The sequence below is a fragment of the Pan troglodytes genome, chromosome 17, assembly GCF_028858775.2.
Source record: "Pan troglodytes isolate AG18354 chromosome 17, NHGRI_mPanTro3-v2.0_pri, whole genome shotgun sequence".
Classification (NCBI taxonomy): Eukaryota; Metazoa; Chordata; class Mammalia; order Primates; family Hominidae; genus Pan; species Pan troglodytes.
This window is the reverse complement of record NC_072415.2, coordinates 12,583,988-12,610,117: the sequence shown is the minus strand read 5'-3', so window position 1 is coordinate 12,610,117 and position 26,130 is coordinate 12,583,988. Positions and strand designations below refer to the sequence as shown.

The following is a 26,130-nucleotide window of genomic DNA, read 5'->3' as shown; positions in this document are numbered from 1 at the left end:
GCAGGCAACGGCTGAGGCGGCGGCGGCGGCGGCGTGGGTTGGGCTCGAGCGGGCGGCGGCGCCTCAGACTGCCCGGAACGGGAGCCCACGTGGGCGGGCGCCTGAAACAAAGGGAAGCGGGCGTCCGGGCGCTGCGGGTGGGCGGTCAGTCGGTCAGCGCGGAGCCAGCCAGCGGGTGCCCGTGCAAGCCCCGAGCGCGGCCGGCCGGCGCGGCCTCAGGGCGGGAAGATGCCGCGTGTCGTGCCCGACCAGAGAAGCAAGTTCGAGAACGAGGAGTTTTTTTAGGAAGCTGAGCCGCGAGTGTGAGGTGAGGCGGGCGGGCGGCTAGGAGGCCGCAGCGCGCCCCGAGTGGGCCCGGGCGGAGAAAAGTTTGGGCGGCGCGGTCCCCGGGAGTCCCAGTCGGTGCGCCCGCGGAGGGGCAATCTCGCCGGGGCGGTCATCGCCCGCAGCCTCTGCTTGCCCTTATCGGCGCCGCGCTGGGAGGGCGGGCGCGCGGGCGGCGCCGCGGATTTGGCTCCTAATTTCGGGCCGTCTTGCCTTGCAGATTAAGTACACGGGCTTCAGGGACCGGCCCCACGAGGAACCCCAGGCGCGCTTCCAGAACGCCTGCCGCGACGGCCGCTCGGAAATCGTAAGTCGGCTGGCCCGGGGCGCGCGCGGGTCACTTGTTGCGCGGGGCCGCGGCGGCCCAGGCCGGTTCCGGACGGCGGCGCGGCAGGAACTGAGTGGGCGCCATCTCACTTCCTACTCGGGATTCAAAATGCGAAACCAGATGCCGCGGGCCGGTGCTCGTGGGGAGACGCTTTTCCTGGGGCTCGCCGCGGTGGCGCGTGTCGGCCAACGGAGCACCGCGAGTGGAGCTCGAACCCGAGCCAGACTAAACAAGCGAAGGGCATTGTTTAGGCTGCGACACCGAAGAAGGGTTCAGGGTATTTGTAGCAAGCAAACCCCCATTCGGAAAAAGAAGTGGAGCTTCATTCAAGGTCGGCGATAAGTTTGTTTCTTAGAAAGTAGATCTGTCGGTAATTCTCTGTGTCAAGCGGTCTCACTACCAGATCGCCGAGTAGAAATCTTTCCTCCAGTTATTTATTCTAATAGAGAGGGGAGGGGGGAAAAAGGCCCTAAAAATGTCATTTTCTTAGAATGTTAAGCTTCAGGAGAATCAGAAAGAAACCATTATCCCCATGTCCTGAGTAGGGCTGCCGTTCCTAAAAACTGCACAGATGGGCAAAACCCACGGTTGATCTCGAGGTCCTTGTTTTAGGAGGCAGATTTAGTGCATCTTCACCATACCTTGGGTTGAAAAAAAAATCCAAGGGTCCTAGTTCCTCTCATCTTTTTGGTTTGCCTTGTTGGAGGTGCTGATGAGGAGGGAGTGGTAGGAAGAAACCAAGAAAAGAGGTTGATTATTACTATTTTTTTGAGGTAGAGTCTTGCTCTGTTGCCCAGGCTGGAGTATAGTGGCTCGATCTCGGCTCACTGTAACCTTCGCCTCCTGGGTTCAAGAGATTTTTCTGCCTCAGCCTCCTGAGTAGCTAGGATTACAGGTGCCTGCCACCACGCCCGGCTAATTTTTGCATTTTTAGTAGAGACGGGGTTTCACCTTGTTGGCCAAGCTGGCCTCCTGACCTCAAGTGATCCGCCCTCGTCGACCTCCCAGAGTGCTGGGATTACAGGCGTGAGCCACTGCGTCCGGCCTGATTATTTTTCAAAAAGTTGAAGCACTGTCTAATGGAATGCTGTTACTCTCTGCCTGGTGACTTGGACTCACTGCATTGTTAGAGGCTTGAAGCTAGGTGCGATTTGAATTTGGGTTAACAGTAGGAAGACAATGGAAATTTACTTCTCCCACCCCCTTTATAAAACCAGTTTATTTTTATTCAGATATAATTCATATGCCATAAAATTCTCCCTTTACATCACTGAACTCAAATTTATTTTTAAAGAATATTTTGATATTTTAAGTGAAGGCTTTTTAGAGTTGTAATAGTGAGAAGATACTGGTTAAATTTATCAGGAGCTCCTGAATATTTGGTCATTAGTGCATGTTATGAAAGAGAGTCTCAAGCTTTTAGCCCACTTGCAAATTTCTTGAGTAATTGTAGTATTTATATGATTGAAGTGCATAAGACATACTTTTAGGTTTTGGCACTGAGTGGTATAAGAAAAGAATTCATTAGCTGGTGCGATGATTGTGTCATCCTTTGCCTGGGTTACCTTTGCAAAGGGAAGGTGGTACACCTGACGATAGAATTTCCTGGAGGTGAAGGATGCAAGTATAAAAGATAAGTTACAAAGTACTTGTACTCTCACTGTTTGCTTTTTTGTTTTGAGACGGAGTCTCGCTGTTACCCAGGCTGGAAGCACAGCAGCATGATCTTGGCTCGCTGCAACCTTCGCCTCCTGGGTTAAAGCGATTCTCCTGCCTCAGCCTCCTGAGTAGCTGGGATTACAGGCACATACCACCACGCCCGGCTAATTTTTTTGTATTTTTAGTAGAGACAGGGTTTCACCATGTTGGCCAGGCTGGTTTTGAACTCCTGACCTTAAGTAATCCTCCCACCTCGGCCTTCCAAAGTGCTGGGATTACAGATGTGAGCCACCGCGTCTGGTCTTGTTTTTTTTTTTTTTTTTTTTTTTTTTTTTAAGAGAGAGGTCTTGCTGTGTGGCCTTGCAGTGGCTGTTCACAGGCACAATCATGAGGCACTACAGCCTCAAACTTCTGGGCTCAAGCGATCCTCTTGCCTCAGCCTCCCAATAGCTGGGACTACAGGCTCGGCATCACCATACGCAGCCCCATGTGTTGTATTATCATCACTATCTTTGAAAGCTGAATTTTTTTGGAAATTTGGTGAATCATAGCTAGTAGGGTGTTTTCTGTCATCTCAGACTTTGCTGAATGGAATTATGAATTCAACCCATAGGATATCTGAAATGCTGTAATATTATAGTAGTATTATAGGTGGTTAGTGTTTGTCATGAATTTATTTCCAGGATGAATTAAACATTCTAGACCTTCCCCGCTTCCAAATAATCTGATCCTCACCTGAGCCCGGGAGGTCGAGGCTGCAGTTAGCCATGATCGTACCACTGCACTCCAGCCTGGGTGACAGAGTGAGACCCTGTCTCCAAAAATAAAACAAGTATCTGATCCGACACATTTTACAAGTTTTAAATTTCTGAGAAGTATTAAAGGTTAAAGAAGGTAGATTGAATGCTGTGTGAGGTTTGCACTTAAGACGGCTCATGTCTTATTTTGTTAAATAATGTAACTATTGGTATTTGGAGAGGAATTTCACATTTCCTAGTTTTCTCTCTTTCTAGTTTCCCTCCTTTAATTCAGTGTTAACCCACATTTAATTACAGGATCCTTAGCTCCTAGAGGGTAGAGACCTCATTAATTTTGTATAAACCCCTCTGGATACAGCTATTTTTCACAATACCTTTTATATCAGAGGTACTTAATTATTTGAATTTAGAGGCTGCTTAATTTAATGCCTGAAATTTATCTTATGACTTATGAACAGGCTGGGTTTCTTCCTATTTGGCTGTGGAAAAAGGCATTATTTTGCCTGTTTTGACAGCAGCCATAAATGGCAAGGATATCCATAGTTCTCAAAACTATTCCCAACCTTTCTCCTGCTCTGTTGTCCTCTTCTTATTTGGAACATCTCCTTGATGTATCAGTGAGGTTAATGAAGAATTCATTTTGCTGTTGCCCAGGCTGGAGTGCAGTGGCATGATCTTAGCTCAGTGCAACCTCCGCCCCCCAGGTTCAAGTGATTGTCTTGACCCAGCCTCCTGAGTAGCTGGGATTACAGGCGTATACCACCACGCCCAGCTAATTTTTGTATTTTTAGTAGAGACGGAGTTTCACCATGTTTGCCAGGCTGGTCTCAAACTCCTGACCTCAGGTGATCCACCGACCTTGGCCTCCCAAAGTGCTGGGATTACAGGCGTGAGCCACCGCTCCCAGCCTCATTTTGCATTTAGATGTGAAATAATTTAAAGGCTGTGTTGATCATCTCTCTTTAACTATAAAACTCAATCAGCCTCCTTATTTTATGCCAATTGAGTTTTTAACTGTAAAACCCAATCAGCATTAAATAAAAGTGAACACAGGTCGAAGAATCTGTAGTAGAATCTGATTTATTCTTTTTTGAGACTGGATCTTACTCTGTCACTCTGGCTGGAGTGCAGTGGTGCCATCTCGGTTCACTGCAACCTCCACCTCCTGCTTCAGCCTCCTGACTTGCTGGGTTTACAGGCGCCTGCCACCACGCCTGGCTGGTTTTTGTATTTTTAGTAGAGATGGGTTTCACCATGTTGGCCAGGCTGGTCTCCAACTCCTGGCCTCAAGTGATGTGCCCGCCTCAGTGAGCCACTGCACCCGGCCTTGATTTATTCTTATCAATTCTTTTTTTTTTTTTTTTTTTTGAGACGGAGTCTTGTTCTGTCGCCCAGGCTGGAGTGCAGTGGCACGATCTCGGCTCACTGCAAGCTCTGCCTCCTGGGTTCACGCCATTCTCCCGCCTCAGCCTCCCGAGTAACTGGGACTACAGTCGCCTGCCACCACGCCTGGCTAATTTTGTTTTTGTATTTTTAGTAGAGACAGAGTTTCACCGTTGTTTTTTTTTTTTTTTTTTTTTTTTTTCCGAGACGGCGTCTTGCACTGTTGGCTAGGCTGGAGAGCAATGGCACGATCTTGGCTCTCGGCTCACTGCAACCTCTGCCTCCTGGGTTCACACGATTCTCCTGCCTCAGCCTCCCGAGTAGCTAGGATTACAGGCGCACACCACCACACCCGGCTAATTTTTTGTATTTTAGTAGAGATGGGGTTTCACTATATTGGCCAGACTGGTGTTAAACTTCTGACCTCGTGATCTGCCTGTGTTGGCCTCCCAAAGTGCTGGGATTACAGGCTTAAGCCACTGCACCCGGCCTATTCTTACCAATTATTATGTAGTTAAGAATGTTGGAGACGTCTTCAACACTAATAATCAAATAAAGAAAAAATATTTATAAGAAGTATGGTTACTCTGTGGTGAGAAGAGTAAAAACCAATACATATTTCTAATTCTAAAGATTGGTAAAAAGTATGTTGGATTGGCACAAGGTGTGCTATTTTATAATTTGTGAAACCTATAAAGCATAAGACAACCTGGAAATCTTAAATATAGGTGTCATACTAGTGTAGCATTTTAATGTTTTCATTTTGTTTATTTTTATCTTTATTTTCCTATGACGATGTTGACACCATATTAATATTTTGGAACAGACTTTTTCCAACTCTTACCTATATGTAGGTATTTCATTAAAAGAATTCCATGGTCACATAAGTTTGGAAAATGTTATTCTAGAATGATCTGTGTTTACCACTTCTGTCTCAGAGAGGGATCTTTATGAGATAATGGACATATAGTGATGAAGCAGGAAATCTCTTCTGAGGTTGGCATCAAGACAGGAGATGAGGTAATACGATCTGCAGAGTGTCTTAGCACAGAACTGATTTGGGGTACACTGGAGGTGGAAGGATTTGCTACTAGGTGAATACTGAAGAAACAAGCCACAGGGATTTTGACACGGGGCAGTCGTTCATGGGCTGTGTCTTTTCTGCCACCACTCTGCTCTGAGAATTTCATTATCTGAAGCTGAAAAAGTTGGCTTTCTTGTTGAGCTTAAAGTTATTTATCATTATTCAGCAGACACTTTCATAGCATTTACTTGGTACTGTTTTAAGCACTTTACAAATAATTAATTTGTGAGGAAACTGAGTTATGCTTCAGGTCATACAGCCTGGGCAGTTTCCCTCCCAGAAACTTTTTTTTTTTTAACTAGTGTTGGGGGGTTTTTTGTTAAGATTTATGCTCATAGTACACGGGAAGTTTTTTTTGTTTTTTGTTTTTGTGATGGAGTCTCGCCTTGTTGTCCAGGCTGGAGCACAGTGGTGCAATCTTGGCTGACTGCATGCAACCTCTGCCTCCCAGGTTCAGGTGATTCTCCTGCCTCATCCTCCCAAGTAGCTGGGATTACAGGCGTCTGCCACCATGCCCAGCTAATTTTTTGTATTTTTAGTAGAGACAGGGTTTCACCATGTTGGCCAGGCTGGTCTTGTACTCCTGACCTCAGATGGTCCACCTGCCTCGCCTCCCAAAGGGCTGGGATTACGAGTGTGAACCACTGCTCCTTGCCTGAAAGATTTTTTAAAATGATGTTGTAATATTGATGTTAGCTCAGTTTCTATGGATATAAAACATTTACCACATGAAAATGGTACCCCAGTTGATTAGGGAAATGCCATCAAAGAGGTTTAGAGATTTAGCATTTAGGTTGACAAGTGTACCGACAGTGCCAGTAATAGAAATAGGAAGTATAATTTTTACCTCTAAAGAATCTAAGCTGTTAACCATCAGGGGAACTATTGGATAGCTAACTTGGTTGATGGCTTTAAACAAATTGCCCCAAATGTGAACCTCTTGATTTGAGATGAAGACTCTATGCATGGAAACCAATTATGCTTCAGAACTGAATTAGTAGAATAAACCAAACAAAAAACTTTTTCTGGTTTCAGCAAAGAAGAGTTTACATTTAGATGATGAAAAATGTATTTTTTCAAAAATGGTTTTACTTCTTTTTTTCTTAATTTCCTTTGGGAAAGGGGTAATGTCTTTGTTTTTTGCATGAGGGAAATATAGAGGTAACTTGCTCAAGGCCTACATAAAATGACACTTTATTGAAGTGGTTTTAGATTGTTGCATCTGTTGAGCTCTAACATCCAAATCTTTTATAAATATTAGATGAATACTTTTCTCTTTGTTGTAGTCAGACCAAGTTCTCCTAAAGTCAAATGTGAGAAAAGACATATTTTTAAAAATCATCTAGGGTTTTAGAGAGTACTGTCACATCCCATGCCGATGTATGGTTTATCAGAGGAGAGACAATTCCAAGTGCATTTTTTATGTACTGCCTGCTATGCAGTGTTTCAGCAAGGGAAATCAAGGAAAATTAAAGTGTCTCATTTATACAATTTTAAATTGTGGTGTTCTTTAAAATTCAAAATCTTTAGATTTTCAGTGATTTTTACATTTAAAAATAGAAATTTTTACATTTAAAAATAGAAGTTTTTAAATGCAAAGATGGATGGTGGCTTCTGGTTAGACATTAGCAGTGTGAGATCCTAACGTCAGCAAAAAATGACCTGAAAGAAAGTATTGATTCCATGTCTGATTTTATATTTAAGCAGCCAATGGCAAATGTCCTCAAAATGGAATCAGATGTTTGTAACTTAATACTTAAGAAAAATGATGAGTGCATGTTTTTTTTACTTTTAAGTATTCTCTGTGCTGCCTGGCTTAAGACATAAACTGATGTAAAAATAAATGACTGCTTGCATAATTTATGTAATGTCCTGCTCCTGATCCTGTTTGTATTGATTTTTCTAAAAGGCTTTTGTGGCCACAGGAACCAATCTGTCTCTCCAGTTTTTTCTGGCCAGCTGGCAGGGAGAACAGCGACAAACACCTAGCCGAGAGTATGTCGACTTAGAAAGAGAAGCAGGCAAGGTAGGAAACATTTCTTTGCAATTGAAAATACTGTGGGTTGTTTTGTTAGAGATTATCTGGTAATTTACATTTTAATAAAGATCACAGATCTGATTATACCAGCATATGCTCAGATTTGTTTTCATTCCATGTTATAAGGATGTAATATAATTTTTCTTTTTTTGATGGCGTTTCGCTCTTGTTGCCCAAGCTGGAGTGCAGTGGTGTGATGTTGGTTCACTGCAATCTCCACCTTCCAGTTTCAAGTGATTCTCCTGCCTCAGCATCCTGAGTAGCTGGGATTACAGGTACCCGCCACCACATCTGGCTAATTTTTGTATTTTTAGTAGAGATGGGGTTTCACCATGTTGGCCAGGCTGGTCTCGAACTCCTGACCTTGTGATCCGCCCACCTCTGCCTCCCAAAGTGTTGGGATTACAGGCGTGAGCCACTGTGCCCAGCCAATATAATTTTTTAAAACAACTTTTAAACTTTTGTATCACTCCATTCCTAATTTCATGTACATAATATTTGTCATAGAACATTCTAACCCTTAAGGAAAGTAACAGAACACTTTCTTTAAAAGTTTGAGGAGATATATTTTGTTTACAAAAATATATGTAAGTATAGTGCTATAAAAATAAAACTAAGAGGAAAACGGAAAAAAAAAAAGATTGCAGCAATTCACTCACATCTTCAGGCTCCACTTGTAATTCTAGTTTTCTTGCTATCTTCACCACAACTGTGGTTACTTCCTCTGCTAAGGTCTTGAACCCCTCAAAGTCATTTATGAGGGTTGGAATCAACTTCTTCCAGACTCCTATTAATGCTAGTTTTACCTCCTTTGGTGAATCATGAATGTTCTTAGTGGCATCTGTCATAGTGAATCCTTTCCAGAAGGTTTCGAATTGACTTTGCCCAGATCCATCAAAGGAATCATGACCTATGGCAGTAACAGCCTTATGAAATACATTTCTCAAATAGTAAGACTTGAAAGTCAAAATGATGCCTCAATCCATGGACTACAGAATAGATGTTGTGTTGGCAGGCATGAGACCAGCATGCGTTTCCCTGTGCATCTCCATTAGAGCTCTTTAGTCACCAGGTACATTGTCAAAAAGCTGAAGTATTTGAAATGAATCTTTTTTTCGGAGCTGTAGGTCTCAACAGTGGGATTAAAATACTAAGTAACCCATGCGGTAAACAGCTCTGATATCATCCAAGTGTTGTTGTTCCATTTATAGAGCACGGGTAGTATAGATTTAGCATAATTCTTAAGAGGTGCCCTAGGATTTATGGAATAGCAAATGAGCATTGTCTTGTAACAAGAAAGTCAGCCTGTCCTTTAAATATTTTTCTGTTTCTTGATATGAGGTCTCACTCCATTACCCAGGCTGGATTGCAGTGGCATGATCTTGGCCCACTCCATACTTGACCTCCTTGGCCCCACAATCCTCCTACCTCAGCCTCCTGAGTAGCTGGGACTAGTAGCATGCACCACCATACATGGCTTATTTTTATTTATTTATTTATTTTTTGTTAGAGACAGGGTTTCACCATGTTGCCCAGGCTGGTCTGAAGCTCCTAAGCTTAAGCCATTCCCCTACTTCAGCCTCACAGAGTGCTGGGATTACAGGCGTTATCCACCCTGTCTGGCCTCTAAATTCGTGTTATGGAGACTCATTTTCATGGTTAAAATGTCCTGAATTGACTGTGGCCTGTTGGGAGGTGGGATGGAGGAAACTACTTATGGAAAATGAAGAAACGGAAGCACACCAGAAGCAAGAAAGTGTCATCGATTTTTACATCAAGGACTCCATGATAAAGAGAAAGAACAGGTGGCCTGTTATCAAGGCTGACCATTGGACTGTGGACTGCACCTGCATCTACCAGGTTCTTCTGGATAGTCCCAGTTTTAAATTTTTGACCTGACATTCATGAACACAGTGCTACTGGTCAGACCTTTGTCCGGGTTTAAGCTTCAGAACATAATGTCTTCATGCAGTGGGAGGCCTGATTATGGTTATGATTCTGCCCTGGGACATCTGTCCCTTCTGACCTGGAGGTAAACTTGGCATCTACTACTTACCTCTACACTTGAACAGCCAAGGATGGGCTGAGCACAGAGGCTCACATCTGTAACTCCAGCACTTTGGGAGGCCAAGGCAGGAGGATCGCTTAAGGCCAGGAGTTCAAGTCCAGCCTGGGCAATATAGTGAGACCTCGTCTCTGTAAAAACAAACAAACAAAAGCGAGGATGGGTGGGTGACATGGAGCAGTTCAACATGGGAAACCATTAATCTGAGAGCTAGAAGGACCCTTAGACCAACCCCCCATTAACAGATGAGACTCTGCCCTGAGATTATAGCCTAAGGTAATGCATTGAGCTTTTCTAGAGATTCAAAAATAATCAATCCTAAAACCCCCAAGCATATTGCTACTGTTTGCTATTGAATAATGTTTTCTAGTCTGGGTGTGGTGGCTCCTGCCTGTAATCCCAATGCTTTGGAAGGTTGAGGCAAGTGGATCACCTGAGGTCAGGAGTTCAAGACCAGCTTGGCCAACATGGTGAATCCCCGTCTCCACAAAAATACAAAAAATTAGCAGGCCATCGTGGTGCGCGCCGGTAATCCCAGCTGCTTCGGAGGCTGAGGCAGGAGAATCCTTTGAACCTGGGAGGCAGAGGTTGCAGTGAGCCGAGATCACACCATCGCACTCCAGCCTGGGCTACAAGAGTCAAATTCCATCTCAAAAATAATAATGATAATAATGTTTTCTACAAGCAAGGAGTTACTTTGTACTGTGAACTGGTGTGAAGGTATCCACCATGTGTAAGCTTTTGGATTGATGACAGTTATTTCTAATTTTAAAGATAGCAACCCAACAGAAAATTGGGAAAAGGCATTAATAGGGATTTCACAAAAGAGAAAGCCTGCAAAACATAAAAATTTTCTCAACCTCATTAGTAATCAGGGAAATGCACAAGATACTACACATCTATTCTCTCCACAAATATTAAGAAGTTTGACAATACAAAATGTATTAGTCCATATTCACACTGCTGATAAAGACATACCCGAGACAAGGAAGAAAAAGAGGCTTAATTGCATTAAGGGCTCCACAGGGCTGAGGAGGCCTCAGAGTTATGGCAGTGGATGAACAGCACTTCTTACATGGCAGTGGCAAGAGAATATGAGAAGGCGGCAAAAGAAGCAAAAGACGAAACCACTGATAAACCCATCAGATCTTGTGAGACTTATTCACTATCACAAGAATAGCATGGGAAAGACCAGCCATAAAGATTCAACTACCTCCCCCTGGTTCCCTCCCCGAACACGTGGGAATCCTGAGCAATACAATTCAAGTTGAGATGTGGGTAGGGACATAGTCAAACCATATTATTCTGCTCCTGGCCCCTCCAAATCTCATGTCCTCACACTTCAAAACTGATCATGCCTTCCCAACAGTCCCCCAAAGTCTTAACTCATTTCAGTATTAACCCAAATGTCCACTGTCCAAAGTCTCATCTGAGACAAGGCAAGTCTCTTCTGCCCATGACCCTGTAAAATCCAAATCAAGCTAGTTACCTCCTAGATACAATGGGGGTACAGGTAATTAAGTAAATACAGCTGTTCCAAATGGGAGAAATTTGCCAAAACAAAGGGGTTACAGGCCCCATGCAAGTCCAAAATCCAGCAAGGTAGTCAAATTTTAAAGCTCCAAAATGATCTCCTTTGACTCCATGTTTCACATCAAGGTCATGCTGATGCAAGAGGTGGGGTCCCACAGCCTTGAGTAGTTCTGCCCCTGTGGCTTTGCAGGGTATAGCCCACCTCCTGGCTGTTTTCATGGGCTGATGTTGAGTGTCCGCAGCTTTTCCAGGCTCATGGTGCAAGCTGTCAGTGATTCTACCATTCTGGGGTCTGGAGGAGAGTGGCCCTCTCCTCACAGCTCCAATAGGAAGTGCCCCAGTAGGGACTCTGTATAGGGGCTCTGACCCCACATTTCTCTTCTGCACAGCCCTAGCAGAGTTTCTCCATCAGAGCACCACCCCTGCAGCAAACTTCTGCTTGGACATCCAGGTGTTTTCAAACACCCTCTGAAATCTAGGGGAGGTTTCCAAACCTCAATTCTTGACTTCTATGCATGTGCACGCTGAACACAACATGGAAGCTGCCAAGGCTTGGTGCTTGCACTCTCAGAGCCATGGCCTGAGTTCTATGTTGTCCCCTTTCAGCCATGGCTGGAGGAGCTGAAACGCAGAGAAACAAGGCCCTAGACTACACACAGCACAGTGAACCTGGCCCAGCACAGAAATCCATTTTATCCTCCTAGTACCCTGGCTTGTGATGGGAGGGGCTGCTGTGATGACCTGTGACATGTCCTGTAGACATATTCCCCATTGTTTTTGGGATTAACATTCAGCTTCTTGTTACTTATGCAAATTTCTGCGGACAGCTTGAATTTATCCTCAGAAAATGGGATTTTCTTCCCTATCACATTGTCAGGCTGCAAATTTTCCAAAACTGTATGCTCTGCTTCCTTTATAAAACCGAAGGCCTTTAACATCACCCAAGTCACCTCTTGAATGCTTTACTGCTTAGAAATTTCTTCCAGCAGATACCCTAAATTATCACTCTCAAGTTCAAAGTTCTACAAATCTCTAGGACAGGGGCAAAATGCTGCCATTGTCTTCGCTAAAACATGAGGATTACCTTTGCTCCAATTCACAACAAGTTCCTCATCTCCATCTGAGACCATCTTGGCCTGGACCTTATTGTTCAAAACACTATCAGCACTTTTGTCAAAGTCATTCAGCAAGTCTCTAGGAGGTTCCAAATTTTCCCACATTTTCCAGTGTTCTTCTGAGCCCTCCAAACTGTTCCAACCTCTGCCTGTTACCAAGTTTCAAAGTCGCTTGCACATTTTTGGGTGTCTTTTCAGGAGCACCCCTCTCCACTGGTATCAGTTTACTGTATTAGTCTGTTTTCACACTGCTGATAAAGACATACCCAAGTCTGAGAAGAAAAAGAGGTGTAAAGAAAAAGAACTGTAATTGGATTTACAGTCCCACATGGTGGGGCCTGAGGCCTCAGAGTCATGGCAGGAGGTAAAAGGCACTTCTTACATGGCAGCAGCAAGAGAAAATGAGGAGGAAGCCAAAGCAGAAACTCCTGATAAACCCATCAGATCTCATGAGACTTATTCACTATCATGAGAACAGCACAGGAAAGACTGGCCTCCGTGATTCAATTACCTCACCCTGGGTCCCTCCGACAACATATGGGAATTCTAGGAGATAGAATTCAAGCTGGGATTTGGGTGTGGACACAGCCAAACCATATCACCACATGTGGAGAGACTGCGGATCAACAAGATCATTTCAAACTAATACAAGAGGTGAGAGTTTAAATTAGAACAACCACTTTGGAAAGCAATTTGGATTATCTTATAAATTTGAGCATTCTCATATGTTATGGCAAAGTAATTCCTCTACCATAGGCCCTGGAGAAACTCTTGCCCATATGTACCAGAAGTAGTTAAAAAAAAAAATGCTCATGTAATGCCATTCATAATAGCAAAAATCTGGAAATAAGCCAAATGTTCATTAATTAGAGAATGGGTAAATTAATAGGAGAATGGGTAAATAAATTATACCCTTAAAAACTAAATAACATGTCATTTAGGGTAATCATGTATGCAATAAAACAATGTGTTTTTTTAAAAGGAAGAGAATCCTAAACATAAATTCAGGGTAGTAGTTACCCTCGGGCTGAAGGGTGAAAATCAGGAAAAAGGACAGAGGAGGAGCAGATGTTAGGGTCAGAACCCTAGTTCTTTGGTTGCGTTGTAAGTTCACAGGTGATTACCATATTGTTCAAATACATTTACACAGAGGCCCAGGCACAGACAAGGGTGAAATAGGAGCCAAGGTGTGCTATGAGCCAAGGATTATGATTAATCCAATTTTGTGCACTTTTAGCCATTTGAAAAACAGAAAAGCGAAACAACAAAATAATTTTTAAGAAATTGAATATAGGGTGCTATGCTCTGAATGTGTCCCGCTAAAATTAATCACCAATGTCATAGGATTAGGAAGTAGGGCTTCTAGGTAGTGATTCAGTCATGAAGGGAGAGTCTTCACAAATGGGTGTAGGATCCTTACACAAGGACTGGAGGGAGTGGGCTTCCCCTGTTTTGCCCTTCCGCCTTCTGCCATGTGAGGACACAGTGCATCTCCTCCTGAAGACACAGTGCACAAGGTACCATCTTGAATGCAGAGACCAGGCCCTCACCAGACACCAATCCTGCTGGCACCTTGATATTGGACTTCTAGCCTATGGAACTGTGAGAAATACATTTCTGTTCTTCAGAAATTACCCAGCCTAGTGTATTTTCTTATATAGTAGCACAAACTCATTAAGGCACAATGCCTCTTATCATTTTCTTCTACACTTTTCTTTGTTGCCTCTTTAGCACTGGGTCATTTTATATTTGATCCTTCATAATATCTCTTACTTTTGGTTTTTCACATTTCTGTTCCAAGTGTATTCTTAGAACATATTTTCCACTATTAGCCTCAGGGGTTGCCTGGGAGTGTGTGTTTCTGTGCCACCGCTGTAGGACTGTGTGTGTGTGTGTGTGTCTCCCATTCTCTCTTCTCTCTCTGTCTCACCCTTTGTGTGTTTCTTTCCCTGTCTCTGTCAGTCTGTGTGTGTGTGTTTCTGTGTGTATGCCCGTGTGCGTGTGTGTCTTTGGACGAATGTGCTCTGTTCGCCAAAATGGGATTTTTTGCATGTCGGCCAGTCTTTGGTGAGCCTCTTTCTGCGTCTCTGCCTCAGTCCTGTGGCTGGTTGTCCATCGTTTTCAGGGCGGTTCCACTTTGGGTTTGTGTAGTCCTCGATCACGTGAGGAGATGCGTCGGTCCCGGAGCAATCGAAGTCTCATCCCCATCCTGAGCGGCCTCTTTTCTAGGATCAAGAGGACCACACTCCAGCCCAGGACAAAACCCCACAGCAGCTCATTGTCCAGCAGGAGAGGAGCAGATCCACCTCCAAGAAGATGGTTGTACCCCTGCACGGCTCTTCTCTGAGCAATGAAGCCACACCACGATACAGTTCTGAAGAGGAAGCCGGGAATGGGAGACGGCAACAATCCCTGTCCCTGGAATGCTGGCCTCTCTGGACAAGTCACCCGTTTTGCACCCCTCCCCTTATGCCCGTGGCGGTGGCAAGGTTCTGTAACCTGCCTGGGCTCTGGCCTGTGCTCTGTCCTCCCCTTGCTCTGTCTCCCCTGTTTCTGAGGGGCCTTGTTGCCTCTTGGTCTGGCTGAATAACTTCTACGAAGATCGCTTCCCAGTCCATCAGGGAGACACTTTCTGGAGATCTGCGACATGACTCTTTCTCTCTCCAAACCTGTTTCTGCTGGATTGGGCAGGTCTGATAAGCCTGGAACACTTGGCTTCCATGCGTGTCTCAGACAAGGAAGCTTCTTTGGTCTCCTTGTTTCACCTCATCAGTGGGTGGATTGCATAGAATGAGCACTAGGTGATCATGACTGTCCTTGTCTTCTAGGACAGGTGGTGTCCCATTTCCTTTGCACGTCCTGTCTTACAAATGAGGGATATCCTCTCCTCTGCTCATAGGTGGACTGATTCCCTGAATCTTTTGGCTGTAACGAATGTCAGGAAACCAAAGTAACTGGGCTGGGCCTGGGGATGGGGTTGGGGCTGGGTGCAGGGAAGGTTGTGTCAGGGCTACCTGGGCGGTGGAGGTTTCGGGGTGGGGTGAATGTTGCAGAAACCTCTGTGCTCCTCTGGCAGGCATTTCAAAATGTGGCTTGGACTGAGGCACAAGCCCCGTCCAGGTTCCCAGGTCTTCTTTGGGTTTCCTTGGCGCTCAGGGAAAGGCCACTTGTTCCCCCTTTCCACTGGGCACATGCCTGGACACCATTGTTGGTTTTGCCATCACCCCATATGCCTCCGGTGACACACATTCACCTCATCTTCTGTGGGATACGCCAGTGCCACGCGTGATCGCATTGTCTCCACCTCGGCTTCACACCATCCCTGTTTGCACCTGTCCTGGAAAGCGGTGTCCGCTTGCTGGAGCCCCAGGGCTTTTAGAAGCGGGGCACACCCTGCTCTTTCAAAGGAGGAGGGAGGCAGAAGGCTCACGCATCAGTGAACTTTCAGCTGACACCACACCTTGAGGGCCATGGGATCATTCTGTGCTGCAGCGAGGACCTGCCTGCCTCACCAGATGTGCTGAGCCCATCCTTTCTAACCTGGAGGAGTCCAAACTAGGATCTGAAGAGTCCTGAGAACCCAGCAGGCGCCCCGAAGACCCCCCTCCATCGGTGGAAGTCGGCTCAAGGAGGTCCTGAAGACTGGACTTCTGAGGGTTTGGCCCTGGGACAGGATACTCAAGGACTCCTCTCCCACCCCGCCCCAAACTGGACCTCAGCCCCCACGCCACAGCCCCCACTTTCTCCCCAGAGCTGAGGGATAGACCGAGAATTGCGACTAGAAATTCGATCGATTGGTATGAGGGATCACGTGGCCAGGGGCTGGCCAATGACCAGGCCGCCCGGGATGAGCTAATAATGTAAGCAATTTGTAACTTTCAGTAGCTCTCTAGGCCTGGGTACCAGAGGGAGGGAGGTGGGCAGAGGAGGGGAGATGGGCACCCCCAGTCTTTCCATCCTCCTCATTCGTCTAGGGGCACCCGAGTCCCCTATTCCTTATTTCTCCTATCAATCAGGCACTGGCAGGGTCCTTTGCTACTCCTGTTGGCCGCCGCGGCTCCAAAGCGGGGTAAGCTGGTCCTCTACCCCTCAAACTCTTCACAACCCTCACCCGGTTTACTAGCACCTGCAAACCACAGCCTCCCTTCCTGTCCCATTAGTGAATTTAAATCGGATTTTGTTTTTCCTCTTAGTTGAAAGAAAAAAAGTCTTTTTGTATTCTTTTGTGTAACCTATCTCGGATTTGGAGAAAATTTTAATTGAAATTCATACACTTATATTGGGGGGGGGGTGAGTGGTACTTTCCTCCTTTTCAATAAATTTCTATACTTGCTACTTTATGGAGAGTTTACTTTTCTTTGGGGATGAGTTACACCTTATGTTTTCACATGTGTTACTTCTTTAATGATAAGTTCAACTCCTTCCTCCATTCCATCCTCCAATTTTGCTATTTATAAATATCACCTAATGGATTTAGAGTTTATTCATTTTTCTCCTCCCTCACTAGTTTTTCAGCTGTTACAGAATCACCACAATTTATTTTTCTCTGTATGTGGATGAGGTTTTGTGTTGATTCCTCTTTTTGTTTTGTAAATGAATTTATTGTTTGGGAAACTCTTGGGGGGGGTGTAAAAAAGGCCTTTTGATTAATTCCAACCTCTCCTCTTCTGAAGAACAATTTGCTTGAAATATTTTGTGTATTTTCCTCATTTTTATTATGTTTAAATTTGAGGTATTTTACCTTCTTTAAAACCTGACCTCTTTTTAAAATTTAACCTTTTGCATGTTAAACCATTTTTAAGGTTTTTATTTTATAAACTGCAATGGTTAGTAGATTTACTTGCCTTTCCCTGACCTCCTTCATGCTCCTGCCTCCTCCATCTCAAAACTCCCATCCCCAGCTTCCACAATTCTCAGCTTCCAATGGACTCATCCTCCCCTCTCCTCCCAGCCAAGGAGGGATGCCTGGGAAGTAGACAGTGTCCTTCTTAGGTCAGAACCTATGCTCTGGTTCTAGTTCAGGACACCTCCAGTCTGACCTCCAAGCCGGCAAAACGAGTGAGAGCAGAATTTCTGTTCAACTTTTTCATTTGGGACTAAGTTCTTTCCACTTGGCTGTATTCTGGAGAACTCTGATACATGAAATTGAATTTTAAGTTCTCATTTTTTCCCTAAATTCTAAGAAAAGTGAAGGCAGATTGTTTTTCTTCCTTAAATGTAAGCTGTTAGCTTAGGGGTCAGCCCTTTGGGTCTTTTACCTCCTGGGGGAGACTTCTCAGAGAGACACACAGTGTTGATTCTTCCCTTTAGTTTTGGGTAAGGCAGAAGGGGCAGGGATTGGGGAAGCCCATATTGATCTCTGGCTCTAGCTCTGAACAAAGAAGGGTAGAGATCTGGCCTGGGGACTTGTCCCTTTGGTCAGTAAGGTTTGGCTTAGGAGAGGGTTTGAAGTAAATCCCAGCTCTGAGGAAATTCTTTTTAGCATTACTGTGAAAATATTAAAATGGTGTGACATGGCTTCAAACTATTCAGATTCCTTGAAGTAACAAAAATAAACTTACAAGAGTAATTTGTGTTTCCCAAAGATCCGCCTCCAGTGACTGTCTATTTCTCTCAGGGAAACAGAACCCAACTGGGCAGAAGTAAAACTGTCGCCCCTCCCCTTTCAGTTCCCCAGTCACATTGACATTCTGGGCACATTTGGCCCAGCCCCTGTCCCTGCGTCTCCCAAGTATGAATCTAAATTACTATTAATAAGGGGCCGCTCCAAGTTAACTGGCATTAAAAGAATTCATTTCAATTTGTTAATATTAAATGAATGCTCTGCACTTTAGCTCCCGTCTTCACTCTGGATTCCCAGATGAGTGATGGGAAGAGGGGGCAGGGAAGTAGAATGAGGATTTTATTTCTGGCTCTCCAGCTTAGCCACTGTGGTGCCTCCCCTGGGGGTGTGCGATCAGGCACAGTGGGGGCCTGCTTGGGGAAAGTCTGATGGTCTTTTTTGATGAAATTCATCTGTTTCAGCAGGAGTTGTGGGGGAGGGTGGGTGGGGATCAGAGGGAGAGAGACAGAATGGTTTGGGGGACCTTGTGGGGAGCAGAGGGACTAGGGAGAAAGTGGGAAGGGAAAGGGACAGAGGTCAACAGTTTTGGAGAACAAGGGTTGTAGGCTGTGGGGGGTAAAGCCGATTTGTGAAGAACTGGTGATAGGAACTAAACAACCCACCTCGAAGGGGAGGGGCTTTGAGCAGGGGTGGGGAGGTGGGATTTGAGGCAAAACAGCTAGGAGTTCTGAAACTATTAATATCTAGCTGTGTGACTCAGGGCAAGTTGCTTAACTTTTCTCTCTGCCTTAGTTTCTTGACCTGTAAAACAGGGATACTAATAATAGAACTTATCTCAGGGGGTTATTTGGAATTAGAAGAAATACATGCCATGTGTTTTCCACAGTGCTTGGCACATAGAAACTGCCAGTAAGTGTTAGCTCTTTTTATGGCAGAGTGGTTAACAGGATGGATTCTGGAGCTAGATGGCCTGGTTTTGAATCTCGGTCATGCCTTATGTGAGTTGTATGACCTAGGCAAGTTACTTAACCCCTTGTGCTTTAGTTTCCTTGTCTGTAAAACGGGGTTAATAGTACCTAGCTCAAAGGCTGCTGTCAGGATTAAACGAGTTATAGTACGAAGAGCCTGGAACAATGCCTATCCCATAGGAAACACTGTGTAAGCTTTAGTTGTCATTGATATTGTTGCTCTTCTGATCTAGGAAGGTTGAAAATAGAGGCACAGGTGAGCTACTACTTACAGGCTAAGATTGGAATCAGATCAACTCTTTCACTCCTATCCCTGAAGCTAGTCCTGCAACTGGGGCTGCATATGAGGGCTTGGGGAGAGATCCTATGACCCTGGAAGCTGGGATATCCAAGTCCTTCCTCTGCTCTAGATCTTGGGTTGGTGGTCCCTCCAAGACCCATAGACTCGAAGTCACTTCTTTTTCCCTGTGCAGGGTTGGAGTGGGGCTGGTAATGGGAGAATTACTTTCTTGGTCTAAGAACTCCCTTTAGTAGAGAGTTAGTCCTGGGAATGTGAGTTGGGGGAGGTTGGGTAGAGCAGAGGAGATTAAATATCCTTTATGTACCAGCCCACACACACTTGACCTCACCAGAGGGTTGGGAAGACAGAGATTCAAAGAGGGGAAGTGATCTGACAAAGTCCTAAAGCTAGAACTTGGCAGAGTTGGCATCTGAACTCTGATCTGCTTGATGACAAACTTAAAGTCCTTCCATTGCTGCATGGTTTTTGAAGGGAGAGATGGGACACATGTAAACTTGGGCCAGGACCATGGGGTAGATGGAAGATGGGCGAAGATAGAGTATTGGAGTGAGAAGGGGCCAAGCAAGAATTTTTCAATCATGGAAGATTTCCTGAGAAAAGAGATTCCAGATCAGGGTTCAGGTGGTAGGGGAATGAGGATAGGAAGTAAAGAAGAGGGAGGGAGCCATGCATTGACAAGGAAGGAGAAGAAAAAAGAATTTATGCAAAGGCTGGGTCAGAGTAATGGACATGAATTCAATTTGCCTTGGGTTTGCCTTACCATTTATTGAAGGCATACTATGTACTAGGTACATACATGATCACATTTGATGTTCACAACAGCCCTGACAAGTGGGTTTCTTATCCCGATTTCCAAAAGAGTTCATTGAAGTTCTGAGAGCTTAATCCCCGCTTTAGGTTACACAGTAGTAGCTGGATTTCCTGGCATCAGAACCCTCACCTAGGCTGCCTCTGAGCATGGCTTCTGTGTCCCAGTCTCAATTTCCATGACTGTTTCAGGTCCTCCTGTTCCCCCGCATTTGTAGTCACTCTTGGTGACTGGGAACAAAGGGCTAGAGCGTGAGCTGAAACTGAGACAGGGAGTGGCAGGCAGGCAGTGGGGACAGAAACTTTTCTCACATCCACCCATGTGAAGAAGATGGACAGAAGGGTGGTCTTTCTGGAGGGAGGCTTCCAAGCCACTTTCCCAAGACAGCTGATCTTGGGATGAATGGCAGGGACCTGATTGGGTAGGGGATGGGTGGTCACATTGTTTCCTGAGCTGTAGAGTTTATTTCCCTTCCTTTAGGAAGAGAAGAGGAAGAGGACAGCTCAGGTGTGGGTTTGAGCCCTGGATTAAGACTGCCCATTGTCCACTAAAATCTCTTCCTTCCTTGCTGCACGAGGGTGAAGGGACACCCAGCTGGACACTCCATTTCCCAGCTGCTCTTGTTGCCAGGTGTAGACACAGGGGAATGTGAGATGAGCATGTCCTCAAAGCCTGACGGCATTGAGTAAATTCTCCTTTGTGTTCTCTCTTTCATGAGCTGGGCATATGTGCCTGAGACAGGTTTGACAAGGCAACTGAAAAGATATCCCTAAGAGAAGACAAAGCAAAGGTAGAAAGGAACACACGTCCCTGACTGACTAGGAGGAACAGAGCTGCCTGCTCTCTGGAACCGCTTCCTCCCAGACTAAGTGAGAAATAAACTTCTGTTTTCTATATGCTACTGTGTTTTGGGGCCTTTGTGTTATAGCAGTTTTGCTGTCATCCTTTCTAATTCACCTTCTCAGACCAGATATTTCAAATTAAAAAGATTATATCAGGCCAGGTGCGATGGCTCGCGCCTGTAATCCCAGCACTGTGTGGGGCTGAGGCAGGCGGATCACTTGAGGCCAGGAGTTTGAGACCAGTCTGGCCAACATGGTAAAATCCCATCTCTACTAAAAAATACAAAAATTAGCTGGACACAGTGGCACACTCCTGTAATCCCAGCTACTTGGGAGGCTGAGATAGGAGAATTGCTTGAACCCCGGAGGCGGAGGTTGCAGTGAACTGACATCATGCCACTGTGCACCAGTCTGGGCTACAAAATGAGATTCTGTCTCAAAATAAAAAACTGATTACATCAGATCACGGAATAACTATAATAATATTTATTGGGCCAGATAGTATGCGAAGGACTCTATGCACATTATTTAGTGTAATCTATGTGACAATCCTCTGAGATATGTGTTACTATTATTCCAATTTAAACACGAGGAAACAGGTTCAAGGAAGGTAAGTTATGTGCTGAGGGACACACAGGAGGGGGTGGAGCTGGATTTCAAGCCCACTGGGTGTGCAGAACTGAGCCTCTTCACCATGGGGGCAAATCCCTCCTGAGGACAGGGCTGGAAAAGCCATGGAGATCATCTTGTGCTTGGACAAGCCTCTCGCCATTCACCACAGGGCCCTGAGACTCCCATTCCTACCTTCAAGAAGCTCAGCAGGCTCGTGTTCATGTTGGGTCACTACATACAGTTTTATTTGAAGGAAGGACCCCAGAGTTAAACTCATTTGAAAACCCCTGATAAATTCAGTCCCCTCTCTCTCTTTACAGGTGAGGCCCGGAGAGAAGACATGACTTGCTTAAGGTCACACACTTACTTTCTCTATCAATCTTTGTAAATCTAGGATGAGTTCTCTTCCCACTGTATCAGGCTGCCTCAACAAACAGGGAAGTACAAAAATAGCCAAATCCAGGAAGGAGGGCAGTGGCCTGTGTCTCCTCCAATAATTTCATGGGACAGCCAAGCCTATTTCCTTAATTTCCCTTGTGCCCCTCCTGTCAGATATCTGCTTTGGGATCCATCTCTTTTGGGCTTGCAGAGAGAACGGGCTGCACCAGTTCTCTACCCTCCCCATCACCCAGATGGTCAAACATGCAAAGGGAAAGGAGAGCTGGGGCCAGAGCCAAGGCAGGCAAAGAGACTCCTCGACCCCCTCCAGTCTTTCCACATTTATATTTTTGGAATTTCAGGCTCTCTCCTCCCCCTGGACCTTTCCTAGTAGCCCACCAGGGAGAAGAAGAGGGAAAACTGCCATAAATTTCTCCTATTTATACAAGATGACAGAGTTTATTGTGCCAGAAAAAACAGAAAGGGAGCTGTCAGGGGAGAAGGGACCCAGCCCTATACCTTCTGGGGTCAATTTATCTTTCCGAGTCGTGGCTTGGGTGCTAACCTAACATTGCCTGTATGAAATGCAGGCTTTGACTTGGGGCAGCCAGGCCAGACAGCCCCTGAGCTTTGTTTCTGATCACAGTTTTCCTGCTTCGTCTCAACTTCCCCCTACCCCTTACGCTGTCTTTTTAAAAAACAACTTTCTTGAGGTATAATTCATGTGTCATAAAATTCACCATTTGAAATGTACAACTCAGTGGTTTTAGTATATTCACAGGTTGTCAAACCATCACCATAGTTAATTTTAGAATATTTTCATCACCTCAAAAAGAAATCTTGTAACCTTTAGCTATCACCTCCCTATCCCCCCATATTCCTTCTTGCCCTTAACATCCCTAATGTACTTTCAGTCTCTGTAGATTTCCCTATTCCAGACTTTCATATGAATGGCATCATATAATAAGAGACCTACTGTGACTAGCTTCTTCCATTGAGCATAGTGTTTTCAAGGTTCATCCGTGTTGTAGCATTTATCAGTACTTCATTCCTTTTCAAGGCTAATATTCCATTGTATGGATATGTCACACTTTGTTTATCCGTTCATCCATTGGTGAACATTTGGGTTGTTTCCACCTTTTAGATATTATGATTCTCTCTTTCCTCTTATTCTCTAGACATCTTGGATAGTATCCAGTGAGGCCTGTGGGCAAGAATGGATGTTTCTTATATTTGGGAACACCTAATACCCATGAAAGAAGGGTCTTGGCACATGTCTGCTTTCATATTAAGTACATGTACTAGCTGGAATATTCCTCCCTCTGTTGTTACTGAGGTGGGGCTGCTCCCTCCTTTATCAATTCTCCCTTTTTATCACAATTGCTATGTTGGAAACTTGCTGACTCTTCAGACTAGGGGATTCAGATCCTTCTCTTGGGGCTTCAGAGACATGGAGTGGATGAATGAATGTCTTCCCATCAGGGAAGAGTTCCCTGAGTCTGGTCTCAAGTGATTCTCCAGTGCCTCACAGCAGAAGGAAGGTCTGTGAAGACTCCAGAGTCGAGAGAAAGTTATGTTCCTGGAGGTATGACTGAGCCCAGAATCCAGGCCTCCAGTGTCCATCTCATTGCCTGGCCCATTTCAGTCTTCAGACATGCTTTGAGGTCAATCCAGTCACTCACCCAGCAACAGACACTGCCTCTGCCCTCATGGACCTTGCAGTTCTAGTGGTGAGAGTAAGATGAATACAAGTGAACAAAATGATGGCAAGTTGTTCAAGCTTGTTCAAACTTCTAAACACTGTTCAATGAACGAATGAACCAACAAGAACTTACTATGTGCTCTGGAAAGAAAATGAGAAAAAAGTCAGAGTTGTAAATCACTTTCTGCTACCACTATCTTTCCTAGTCTGGAAGTCAGCATTACTTCTCCATCCCTTGGAGGAGATAGTGGGCAGATATTACAAAATGTTAGCTAATAAGAGCTACCATTTATTGGACCAGACATACACCAAGGGGTTTCTATAGTTCATTAATTTTCACCCTTTGAATTAGGCATCAGTATTTCCATTTTGAAGATGAGAAAAACTGAAACTCAGGGTTTAAGTAGCTATCTGAAATCACACCCATACCAGTAAGTGGCAGAACATTTGCTCTGGACACTGGGATAAGTATGTGTGTATGGGTTTTTTTTGTTTTTTTTGTTTGTTTGGTTTTCTGTTTTTTTGTTGTTGTTGTTTGCTTGTTTTTGGGATGGAGTTTTGCTCTTGTTGCTGAGGCTGGAGTGCAATGGCATGATTTCAGCTCAATGCAACCTCCACCTCCTGAGTCCAAGTGATTCTCCTGCCTCAGCCTCCTGAGTAGCTGGGATTACAGGTGCCCGCCACCACGCCTGGCTAATTTTTGTATTTTTAGTAGAGACGGGGTTTTGCCATGTTGGCCAGGCTGGTCCCAAACTCTTGACCTTGTGATCCACCCGCCCCAAACTCCCAAAGTGCCGGGATTACAGGCGTGAGCCACTGCACCTGGCCATGTATGTGTTTTTATTCCTAGCACTTCATAACAAATGCCAACATCTCTTCCTGCGGCCCTACCACAGAGGGAGCTGATCAGTTTCCCCTCCTGCCCAAAGGCAAATCAGCCACAGTGGAAGTGCCAGAGTCCTCCCTCACAGCCTTCTGTCTAGTGGTTATTCCCGCTTCAAGGCTAAGGATGGAAAGGACCCGTTTTGCTTTCAAAGGCTTTTTCCTTCCAGCCCTTGCTGTGCGGCCCGTTGTGTGTGGGAGGGACCATGAGAGGCCTGGATATTGTCAACAAAAGACTTGAACAAGCCAAAGAACTGATGATGTTGACAAGAAAGGGACCTTAACAAGGCAGATAATCAAAAGTTGATGACTGACAGCCCCTTTCGCATCCCTTCACCCTCTGCTAAATCAGGTCTCTTACATGATCTTGATGACAAATAATAAAAATTATAAACACATTACAGTTTTCACATGCATTTGTTCACTTCTCACAGCAAATATGAGAGGTATCTAAGGCTGAGCAGCTTATTACAGAGAAAAGTTTATGGGACTAGAACCTTAATTTTATGTAACAAAATTTATATAGAGCTTACCATGGATCATGTACTCTCCTAAATAGTTCAAAACTTTCATTTTTAGAGAGATGGGTGTCTTGCAGCCAGGCGCAGTGGCTCACACCTATAATCCCAGCACTTTGGGAGGCCGAGGTGGACAGATCAACTGAGGTCAGGAGTTCGAGACCAGCCTGATCAACATGGTGAAACCCCATCTCTACTAAAAATGCAAAACAAAAATTAGCTGGGTGTGGTGGTTCATCCCTGGAATCCGGAGACTGAGGCAAGAGAATCACTTGAACCCAGGAGGTGGAGGTTGCAGTGAGCCGAGATCATGCCATTGCACTCCAGCCTGGGCAACAAGAGTGAAACTCCATCTGAAAAAAAAAAGAGGGGGAGCGGTCTTGCTATGTTACCCAGGCTGGTCTTGAACTCCTGGGTTCAAGCAATCCTTCCACCTCAGCCTTCTGAGTAGCTAGGACTATGGGCCCATGCCACCAGGCCTGGCTGTATCTCATAACTATTAACTCACCTACTTTTTCACCATGTGAAGTAGGCATTACTGTTATTCACATTTTTTAAGATGCGGAAACTGAGGCATGGTAATCAAGTATCTTGCCCAAGGTTGTACAGCCAGCAGGTGGTAGAAGATCTTGAGCCCAGCCCCAGCATCTGTGTCTAACCACTTTGCCAGGTGGGCTTCGCATGGGGACTAGAAACTCTAGTTTGTTAGTCTGGTGCCCCTGCTTCCACCTGCCTCCCTCAGTCTTTATGGCCCATTGGAAAAAGCAAGCCAGAACTGTGGCTCCCAGGGTGATGATCCTTCAGCTGCCTCCTTGGCACTGTCATTCCCTCCTCCCATCTCCCGCCAAGGGCTACAGCCGAGAATACCACAGACGGTTTGCCATGGATCAAGATTTCTCTCAAGAAAGAGCTCACAGAAAGGCTGCTGTGAGAAAGGAAGTCACTTGCTTCTCCCCTTGTTCCTCCATCAGGAGGAGCCAGATGAGGTCACTGCACATTTGAGTGGGTGCCATCAAAGCACAGCCTCTGGCCAGCGTGGAGACAAACATGGGCTGTGTGGCCCCTGACTGAGTGGCTGAAAGGAAAACTGAGGTGGTAGATGATGAAACTGATTGAAATAAAACCTCTGTAGGAATGCTGCATGTCATTCATTCAACAGTGCTCCCTGACCAGGTCCCAGGGCTGTGCATATGAGATGCAAATGGGTTTGTTCATTCATTTATATATCTATTTGCTTATTTATTCAATAAATTCTGATTATGCCCCTAA

At 45.1% G+C, this 26,130-nt stretch overlaps 1 pseudogene; it reads left to right on the top strand.

Annotated features, from left to right (window-relative positions):
- LOC129138529 (core-binding factor subunit beta-like) lies at positions 1-24,603 on the top strand (annotated as a pseudogene).
- The last annotated feature ends 1,527 nt before the right edge of the window (positions 24,604-26,130 follow it).